The 8,788-nt window shown below is 38.8% G+C and overlaps 1 protein-coding gene across 3 annotated transcripts in view; it reads left to right on the top strand.

The window, feature by feature from the left end:
- Positions 1–8,627: 8,627 nt before the first annotated feature.
- Positions 8,628–8,788, top strand: part of LOC118741984 (ribosome-binding protein 1) — a 50,716-nt gene continuing 50,555 nt past the window's right edge. For 2 of the 3 annotated variants that reach the window (XM_036474002.1, XM_036473951.1), the window contains exon 1: positions 8,628–8,777. The gene's annotated coding sequence lies outside the window, so the exon portion shown is untranslated. The remainder of the gene's footprint in view (positions 8,778–8,788) is intronic. The other variant, XM_036473983.1, reaches the window with a different exon arrangement.

Here is an 8,788-nt window from a genome sequence, read left to right as displayed (position 1 = left end):
GATCAAGGCTTTCTTCAGTATCACACAGAGGACAAATATTCGTTGGAATTGAACCTATCCGATACAAGTATTTTCTATCATACCTATGACCCGAAAAAAGTCTATTAATAATTTTTATGCATTCCACAGATAGAGACGACTTGTGATACCACGGCTTTGATGGTAGCTCTGGGAAGATTTCCGCAAAGAAAGCTCCCTTGTGTTGCGATAATAGTTTGTATTCCTGATCCCATTCTTCCCTTAAAGAATTGTAAATTTTCCGAAGAGCATCCTTCTTGCTATATCGTACATCTATAGTAGTACCACTGACCAAAGCTATTTTTGCAGCCCTGTCCGCCTTTTCATTCAGAACAAAACCGGTATGTCCTGGCACCCAAACAAACTCACAGAACTCGATAGATGATCCCTCAATGATCGTATTGATTTGGGCAACTGTATGGTTGTTCTTACGTTGCTTTTTTAAAAGAACACAGCTGGACTTGCTGTCAGTAAAAATTACAATTTTTTTTTAAATTACTTTTTGCAGCTATCAAGACAGCGCATTTAATCGCGATTAATTCAGCCGACAGAGAAGACAGAGGATCATTAATTTTATAAATGTACGATAAATTTTTTGATGGTAAGTACGCTGCTATACCACAGGATCCATTATTGATAGAGGCATCAGTGGCAAATATTACAAAATTTCTATTTTTATACGACTCAGCACGTTGTTGACATAGGGTTCTAATAATTTCATTGGATACATTTGATTTAGTTGTGGACAAAGGAGTTAAAATATTTAAATCTACGCTATACTTCCTAGACACTATGAACTCCACATTTCTATCAACTTTATTGAAAATAGTGTGATATTTATTAAAGCAGAAGTTATAGCTCGAATTTACGTGCGGCCCTTGCGCAACTTCTTCGTAAAGTTGAGGATTCAAAAATTTTATATTTAAGAGTTCTTTTGATGTTAGGAAGATTGCTCTTAGCTTAGAGGGTAGTTCCCCTGATAGAACATACAAGATGTGATTGGGAGTTGAAGGAGTACATCCCAAGCATCTGCGCAGCAATTGGTTTTGAAATATTTCAATTCTCTTATCTATGTATTTGGCTGAGTGGCAAGCAGTTGTTCTCGCGTATTCGAGCTTAGCTCTTACTAGAGCCTTATACAAATTAACCGCAGGTCCAGGAGATAAACCTCCATTGACGCTTGTCATCATTTTAACAGCATTTGAGTTAGAGGTGGTGTCCCTTATAATGTTCGTATAATGCTCATGGACTGTTAAGCTAGTGTTGATGTATCTGCCCAGAAATTTTATAAAATTAGTTTGTCTTATATCAACGTTGTTTATCTTTATATTGAGCCTTTTGTTAGACCCTTTAGCAAAGTACATTGTTTGCGTTTTTGAGAGATTAAATTTAAGATTTAACTCCGCACATCTTTCATAAAAAACATTTGCCTTGTGGGATAGGTTCCTCACTGCGTTATCAAAATTGGTGTCAAAAGATAAAAGCAAAAAGTCATCTGCATATTGAAAGATTGCTGTTTTTTCATCTTCTAGCATGTGCAAGGGCGCAGTATATATGTTAAAAATTATCGGACTGAGGCAAGAACCTTGTGGAATTCCACCCGTCACAGTCAGCGATTCTGACCCTAGAGTCAGTACACGCCTATGAAAAAAATTCAAGATCCATGAAGACATCTCAGCTGGTATGTTATAACGATCAAACGTATGGCTCAACTTACTTAGATTCACACAATCGTAGGCTTTTGATATATCAAGTGACATTAATACAACTTTACAACCCCGGCTCTTTTGTCTTGCGATCATGTAGCCCAACTCATTAATGCACATTGCCCCGGATCTACTCTTCCGATATGCATAGCTTCTAGCTGGAATAATATTCATCTCATTAACAATGTTCTCTAATCTGTTCTTTAACATGAGATTGATTAATTTGATGAAAACTGAAAGTAGAGATATTGGTCTGTAATTTTCAATGCAACTTAAATCAACTCCCTTTTTTGGTATTGGTACTATCCTAATCCTGCGCCACTCCTCGAGAACCCGATTGTTCACCCAACAAGAGTTTAAAGCTTCGTTAAGATTTTTCAAGTTTGTTCGCGAGAGAGCTCTAATCATGCTATATTTGACCCCGTCAAATCCAGCTGCCGACGCTTTCGTTTTTTTTGCTAGTACATCATCTAGCTCTTCAAGTTCAAATGGTACGGTATTTTGACTAAACATAGGGACAAAATTGAAGGTCTGAATGTCAGGCGGTATTTGATTTTGTAAAAACAGTAGATATTCTAGATTTTTGGAATTTTCCCAACTATTGCGAGTGACAGGGTTGTTAACCAATGCTTTATGAGATCTAACTGAAGCCCAAAACTCTTTACTGGAGGTGCTTTTACTAATTTGGTTAAGGTGTTCTTGTCTAGATTCCCTTTTCGCTTTGTTTCTAGCTTCATTCCAAATTTTCACAGTCTCTTTATAAGTATTATAATTTGTTTGGTTACAATATCTAGTTAACTTTGCCCTTGCTGCTTTCATCCTTCTAAACAATACGGAAAGGGAATCGTTCCACCACGATTTGGGCGTCCAACCTCTTTCTGAGGGAATCTCTACAGTGGAATTGAAAATGGCTGATTTAAACGACTCAGTTATCTCGTTGATTGACGGAGAGAGACAAAGCTCTGCAATCGATTCATTTAATTTCTTGTTGGATCTAAACTGTATGAACTGAGGCGCTAACAGACCCTGAAGTTGAAAGATGATTGGAAGATGGTGACTCTTACCTAGATATACAGAGGATATATCCCAGGTGAAGCCATCAACTCCAAAATTTGAAAATGTTAAATCAAGAACACTGCTGTGTGACTCATTGTTTTGCAGCGATTGATAGTACGTATGTTTGTGGTTATTTAGACATCTGAGGTTAGTAGCAGACAACATATTGCTTAACATAGTTCCTTTCGGCAGAGATACCGTGTCACCGAAAACAGAGCAGCGGGCATTGAAATCGCCACCAATAATGGTATTCTTATTCATATTTGCAAAATCGAACATTAGTTTACACGCATTCGTGAAATCGGCAAGTGACATACTGGGATGAAAATAAACAGAGATAATGTTAATATTTGGATTTAAATTGGTAGTACGAATGGCCAGTATTTCATGGTTTGTTTGAAGCTGTATCTTTTTAAATCGTATCGGTTTCTTAATGGCAATAGCAACACCACCAAATCTGCCTTGTCTAAACCTGTGCACAAGATTATAATTAAGCAATTTTAGGTTAAAATCGTTCTCACTAAATGTAAAAATTTCAGATAGAAGCACAAAATCAATATCATTGTTATTTATGAAATATTCAAGATTATATTTATTTGCTTTGTAACTCTGTATGTTAAATTGTAGAAATCTCATTCACAATAATGTCTTCTTGTAACATCCCATCATTACATTCGTTAAGGTTATATTTTGCTTTTAAATTATTGAACATTTCGATAGATGTTGGCTCCTTTGCAAATTCGCAAAGATGAGCACACATTTTGACTAGGTCATTGATAATTTTTTCAAGTTCTGTTACTCTTTGAGTGTTGACTAGACACATACCTCGTGTTTTGGGATCCGGGTTATCCTTCTTTTCTTTATAAATTACCCTTTCTTTTTGTACAGGATTTACCATCTTTTTATTGCCTTCCTTAACCATTTTGTTATACCTCGACTTTGTTAAAAGTCTATTGACTTCGCTTTGTGTATCTCTGACTGTATCTAAGCTATTCTCCTTGCTGATGCTAGGGAATTCCTCGTCATAATTATCGAGTAGAGAAAAACGGTTTTCATAACCATACTTTTCCTTGTATTCAAAAAAAGATATATTTTCAATGGTCATAATTTTTTGTACATCTTGACGATTAACGCGGATCGGACAAGAACGTACTTCTGCGGTATGGTTTAAGGCACCACACAGCAAGCATTTAGTTTGACCACAGGCCGGGTCACAGCGCGGAATAGTGCCACACTGTAAACACCTTGCCTCTTTGGCTTTACAAAACGCTGCTATATGTCCCAACCGCCCGCATTTTTTACATTGCTTGACAGCAGGCACAAAATAGTCGACTTCACAAATGCATTTACATAATTTTACGTGTTTTGGAATTTTATTACCCTTGAAAGCAATTTTCACTGAAGTCGTAGGTTTTAGTTCGCTACCTTCTCTCCTATTAAGTCTACTTACTGATACAATCGCCAAATCACTTTCAATATTTTCAAGTATATACTCATCGGAGTATTTTAGTGGTATTTTTCTTATTATACCATATTTTTCAGTCAAAGATTTTGGAATGTAAGCCAATAAATTTCTGGCTTTGAAATCGTTTTTTGTAATAAAATTATTTGCATCAGTTGCAGTATCAAAAGTCAATTTAGCGCGCCCGTTGCCAAGCGCCCTGAGGTCAGCTAACCCAACCAGAGAGAGATCATCTATCAGTTCCATGAAAAATAAGTTTGAAAAAACTCTTTTCCTTATGCCCCTTTCATCAGGCAACACTTCCAAAAATACAATGTACTTTACCTGGTCATTCGTCTCATACAGTAAAGACGGCTTTTCAACTTTGGTCAGTAGCACGTGCCTCGGATTGATGTTTGAAGCTCCAAGAGAGCTTTCAGACAACTCCACTTCGGAATCGCGCGATTCCCCTGTCGCATCCATCAAAGCCTTAAGGTTTACCAATTCTTTTGTACAAGGACGTTTTCCACTTCCAACATTGCTTTTTCCTTTAGAATTTAAGCGCTTTTTTAACTCACGAAACCTAACCTCCATCGGGAGGAAGGCAGTCAGGAAAAACAAGAACCAACTAGTTCAGCGAAAAATGACTTGTTAACGAGAAAATGAATATATTATACTTATACACGTGTATTGCGAATATAGGTGTGGAAAATTTTGCTTTGTTTAAATTTAATAAGTTTGTCAAATAGTTTTCAGTCCGGAAAGTCGAAACGAAGCGTGTATCTCAATTCGGCGCCAAAAACGAAGTGAAAACATATTACTGAAACATAACAACTCCTACCCATTGTTGCTGAGAAACATAATGCTACACCTAGTGTCATCTGTATAGGTTTAGTAATTCTTATGGAATATCTAGCATATTCTAAACAATTTTCATTAAAAGACCAAAGAACGTAGATCTCTAGATTTTGGTAACCGGCAATTTGATGTTTGGTAATTTTTACCATATATTTTAAATAATTTTACACAAACAAAATACATGCGGAAAATTACCGAACGCCAAGTTACCGAGTACTTAGCTAGGTGAAACCGGCCGTCTTCACGTGTTGGAAAATCTCGCTTGCGTGCCGACGCATTGAAATCGATTAAGCGGTGACTGTCCGTCGGTGCACACGATAACTCGAGTAAAAATGGAGTTATCTGAATGCAATTTGGTATGTGTAGTTCTTTTCTGCGTGGGGCGAATGGTATTGAAAATACACAAAATCGGATAATAACCACGCCTACCTCCCATATAACAGTAGTTTTCTGAAATACGAAAACCTTGATATTTTAGTAACTACTGAGGCTTATTAACTCAAAATTGATTAATACTATAATTTTTAGATGAAAAATAAGAACACCGCTCCACCAATTTCTCCCAAATTTGGCACAGTTGTTGGCCTTGGTACAACATACCAAACGGCTGAAAATTTTTAAAATCGGACAATAACTACGTCCACATCCCATATATAACGGTAATTTAGAGAAATACGAAATTTTCTATAAATCAATACTGAAGCAATTTTATTCAAAATTGATGCATGAACGAAAGACACAAGGTCACGCGGGAAGGAAAGAAAGAAAAGTTATTTTCTAGCTGCCGAAATCTCGACGCCATCTTTGTTGTAAGAAGTAAACAACGAAGAGAACGGAGAAAACCGCGAAATTGTTGAACGCATGAATAATCATTTTTATTATGCAAATTCTTCTATAAATCATGCCGCTGTGTTAAATTATTCTTTATCTTATGTGTTGTCACACGTTGTCACAGGCGGAAATGAAGAAAATTGCAGTAAAAAGCCACCACCAAATTGTAAACAACGAAGAAATGTAAACAAACGGCTAAATGCGATTCTAATGGGCTACTGTCCTGCCCGCGTGATCTATTTTTTGGTTCATGAAATTGATGTTTGCAATAATTCTTTTGCAGAAAATACGTTTGTGATGCGATTTTGGAAAATAGGCGTGGAACCGCCCACTTATGACCACATATTTGCATCTCGGTTAACGTTCGATCATTCCACGAGAAAGCTTTGAAAGAGGATAGTGGGCATAAGAGCACGAGCGAAAATGTAATGCATAGAAGGAGGTACCACAGCGAGCTCGTCTACCTCTGATCTGCGAATGCCCACCTACTTGAGTATTTTATAAGTGAAGATCTGAATGTAAACAATGTTAGGCAATGTCGAACATGTGTCACTAGAGCCAGGCAGGAAGTCTTGGCCTGACTTTCAGCAACGATCTGGGTAATAATCTGATAAGACAATGGTGGGTGTCTTCGGATGGTCCAAGGACACAGCCCTGTATCAACTGACAACCGAGATTCGGGGGGCCCTCGAATGCAATGAATCAGTGCTCTGCGCCTTTCTCGATATAGAAGGTGCGTTTGACAACATGTCACACTCTGGAGTGCGCAGGGAACTAGAGGGGAGAAACGTACAGCCAGCGATCTGCAATTGGATGGATGCGCTCCTGCGTACAAGGATTGCTGAAAGCGAGGTATGGGACAGCGTGGTACAACTTCAGAGAACAAAGGGCTGCCCGCTGGGAAGAGTCTTATCATCCCTTCCGCGGAGCTAAGTGGTGGATGAACTCCTTCAGCTTCTCTCTGACATCGGTATTCACTGCCAAGGCTATGCGGAAGATATTCGTGGTCAGCGTTGCAAGCGAAGTTAAGTATCTGGGACTAATCATAGACACCTGTAAGCGTCTGGCGGGAAAATCCTGGGGTCGTACGCCCAGGTTCCTAAGATGGCTTTACATCATAATAGTGCAGACAGTGACATCTATGGGGCGGTAGGATGGGTTTCAAGAACTGCTCTAGCAACGGTGAGATAATCGCTCACCAAGCTACAACGACTGGCATGTGTATGCATAATAGGAGCGATGCGCACACGTCCGACGACGGCGCTGGAAGTAGTCCTCGAACTTGAGGCTCTTCATATAACCATAGAGCAGGCAGCCAAAAAAACTCTGCTTAACATTGCGAGAGAGGGATTTGGAAAAGGCAAAGTGATTTCCTCTAGGAGTATGGAGAAGTTAGGGTCCTCGCTCCCACTATCCCTGTTACCTAGAGATGACATAGGCAAGGCTATGGTCTTTCAGAAGAGATTCAAAATAGAGCTTTGCAGTAAAGCAACCTGGGGTATCTCCGCTTTCGAGGCACTACTGCAGGGTTGCGATCTGCACTGGTACACGGATGGCTCGAAGACGCTAGAAGGAATAGGTGCTGGAATCGTCAGATCCAGGGCCAGGATCTCTGTTCCTATGGGGAAATATCCGAGCATCTTTCAAGCAGAAGTTTACGCCATCTACTGATGTGCGGATACAATCATGAGTAGAGTGTATAGAAACGAGAGAATCATAATCCTAAGTTATAGCCAGGCAGCACTCAAGGCCATTATATCCTATGAGGTCAAACCTTCGCTGGTCCTGGAGTGCTTTGAGAAGTTTAACTCACTTGGTAGACACAATAACATGAAGTTAGCGTGGGTAACTGGTCATAAGGGACTAGAGGGTAACGAGGCGGCTGACTGTCTCGCAAGAGAGGCGGCAGCCATTACTTCAGTTGGCCCTGAGCCCTTCCTAGGAGTGTGTCCAAATACTCTGAAAGAGGAGGTTACGATCGAGAGGAACACTATGAGGGATCTAAACTCGCAAAGTTCGTCAGTAATGCGCCAGGCAAAGAGTTTACTGGGTGGTTTTAACAGAAGAAGATTCCAAAGTTTAATTGACCTCCCAAAGGGGCAGCTTAAAATAGTAATAGGTATCCTCACAGAACACTGCAGGCAGCAGTACAAAAAAGTTAATTGTAGTCCCCTTTCAGACACGTCAAGTCTTGCTTTCAAGTCTGCTCGTTCGTAGGCGAAGGAGGAGAGAAGAGAGGGGAAGAGTACAGATACCTCCGTACCGTCAATCGTTTCAAGTTTTCTTGTCTCTTTTGTTCTTTTCGTTGCTTCCCATTTAAAGAACCAAGGACTTGAATTCAATTAAAGTTGACGCGTGTGGAAGCAAATAGAAAACACAAAAGAGAATGCGAACAAATTGCTTTCAAGACTTCACGTGTCTGAAAGGGGACGTACTGTAATATGGTCATCTTGAGCGTTTATTTAACAATCCAGCGATATTACCTAGATATTTTTGGTAAATCGGTCAAATGTTCAAGGATAATCGTAACAATATCTTTTACATATATGTACGTATGTATGTACATATTTACTTTTTATTTACGATTAATTTAGGGGATTCGTTTAATTAAATTAGTTTACGGTCTAAAATTTTCATAAACCTACGTTATTATTCTTTTTATTCCTTCCTTCTTAGTACAGAACTAAGTGAATCTGGCAACATTGACTAATCTGACAGTCAGATTTCTACATTTTTTGATTGAAACGAACGCGACGAACACAGTGGAGCAGAAGGATTTCGGTTTTTGGATACCTGTACACTTTTAAATAAAAAGTTAAGTGTAAAAAATTAATTGTTTGCAGAGTGTTCAAAGCAAAGTATAACGTGTAAGTTTTAT

Source organism: Rhagoletis pomonella, unplaced genomic scaffold, assembly GCF_013731165.1.
Source record: "Rhagoletis pomonella isolate Grant_MI unplaced genomic scaffold, Rhpom_1.0 Rhpom_scaffold_00001, whole genome shotgun sequence".
Taxonomy (NCBI): Eukaryota; Metazoa; Arthropoda; class Insecta; order Diptera; family Tephritidae; genus Rhagoletis; species Rhagoletis pomonella.
Note: the sequence above shows the minus strand (reverse complement) of the source record. Positions and strands in the feature narration are given on the sequence as shown.